Source organism: Salvelinus sp. IW2-2015, unplaced genomic scaffold (genome assembly GCF_002910315.2).
Source record: "Salvelinus sp. IW2-2015 unplaced genomic scaffold, ASM291031v2 Un_scaffold2483, whole genome shotgun sequence".
In the NCBI taxonomy this organism is placed as follows: Eukaryota; Metazoa; Chordata; class Actinopteri; order Salmoniformes; family Salmonidae; genus Salvelinus; species Salvelinus sp. IW2-2015.
In genome coordinates this window covers 94,663-96,552 of record NW_019943801.1, presented here as the reverse complement: position 1 = coordinate 96,552, position 1,890 = coordinate 94,663, and positions in this window count along the sequence as shown.

Genomic DNA, 1,890 nt, shown 5'->3' with positions numbered 1-1,890 from the left:
CTTCTGCACCTGCCTGTCTGCCCAGCTCCGTCTGAGCCATCTGTCTGCCCAGCGCCGTCTGAGCCATCTGTCTGCCCAGCGCTGTCTGAGCCATCTGTCTGCCCAGCGCCGTCTGAGCCATCTGTCTGCCCGCAGCGCCGTCTGAGCCATCTGTCTGCCCAGCGCCGTCTGAGCCATCTGTCTGCCCAGCGCCGTCTGAGCCATCCGTCTGCCCAGCGCCTTCTGAGCCATCCGTCTGCCCAGCGCTTTCTGAGCCATCTGTCTGCCCAGCGCCTTCTGAGCCATCCGTCTGCCCAGCGCCTTCTGAGCCATCCGTCTGCCAGCGCCTTCTGAGCCATCCGTCTGCCACGAGCCATTAGAGCCGCCCGTCTGTCCCGAGCCATTAGAGCCGTCCGTCAGTCAGGAGCCGCTAGAGCCGTCCGTCGAGTCAGGAGCTGCCAGAGCCGCCAGCCAGTCAGGAGCTGCCAGAGCCGCCAGCCAGTCAGGAGCTCCAGAGCCGCCAGCCAGTCAGGAGCTGCCAGCGCCAGCAGTCAGGAGCTGCCTACAGTCAGGAGCTGCCCTACAGTCAGGAGCTGTCCTACAGTCATAGAGCTGCCCTACAGTCATGAGCTGCCCTACAGTCATGAGCTGCCTACAGTCATGAGCTGCTACAGTCTGACTGCCTACGTCATGAGCTGCCTACAGTCATGAGCTGCCCTACAGTCATGAGCTGCCCTACAGTCATGAGCTGCCCTACGTCATGAGCTGCCTACGTCATGAGCTGCCTACAGTCATGAGCTGCCTACAGTCATGACTGCCCTACAGTCATGAGCTGCCCACCTACAGTCGAGCTGCCACCCAGCCCGGACCTGCCGGAGCCCCTCAGCCCGGACCTGCCGGAGTCCCTCAGCCCGCGACCTGCCGGAGCCCCTCAGCCCGGACCTGCCGGAGCCCTCAGCCGACCTGCCGGAGCCCTCAGCCCGGACCTGCCGGAGCCCTCAGCCGCGCCTGCCGGAGCCCCTCAGCCCGGACCTGCCGGAGCCCTCAGCCCGGACCTGCCGGAGCCCCTCAGCCGGACCTGCCGGAGCCCCTCAGCCCGGACCTGCCGGAGTCCCTCAGCCGACCTGCCGGCCACCGCCGGTACGCTGCCGGAGTCCCTACGCCCGGACTGCCGGAGTCCCTACGCCCGGACCTGCCGGGGTCCCTCAGCCAGGACCTGCCGGAGTCCCTCAGCCAGGACCTGCCGCCCCTTATCCCGGTGCTGCCCCTTATCCCGGTGCTGCCCCTTATCCCGGTGCTGCCCTTATCCCGGTGGCCCCTTATCCGGTGCTCCCTTATCCCGGTGCTGGCCCTTATCCCGGTGCTGCCCCTTCATTTAGGTGGTGTTTTGTTGGAGGGTGGTCATTGGGAGGGGATACAGAAGCGGGGAGTGACTATGGTGGGGTGGGGACAGCGTCCGGAGCCTGAGCCACCCCGTGGTCAGATGCCCACCCAGACCCTCCCCTGGACTTTGTGCTGGTGCGCCCGGCGTTCGCACCTTGAGGGGGGGGTTCTGTCACGTTTCTGACCTGTTTTCTGTTGTTTGTATGTGTGTGATGGTCAGGGCGTGAGTTTTGGGTGGGCGATCTATGTTTTCCGTTTCTATGTTGGTTTTGGGTTGCCTGGTATGGCTCTTGATTAGAGGCAGGTGTTTTGCGTTTTCCTCTAATTGAGCATATGAAGGTAGGTTGTTCTCACTGTTTGTTTGTGGGTGATTGTCGCTGTGTCTGTGTATTTTGCACCACACGGTACTCTGTCTCGTTCGTTCGTTTCACGTGATCGTCGTTGGTCGTTCGTCTATGTGTTCCTCGTTTCATTGTAAGTTCATAGTTTAAGTCTGTCTAGTTGCGTTTTGTTATTTGTGTAAATCAT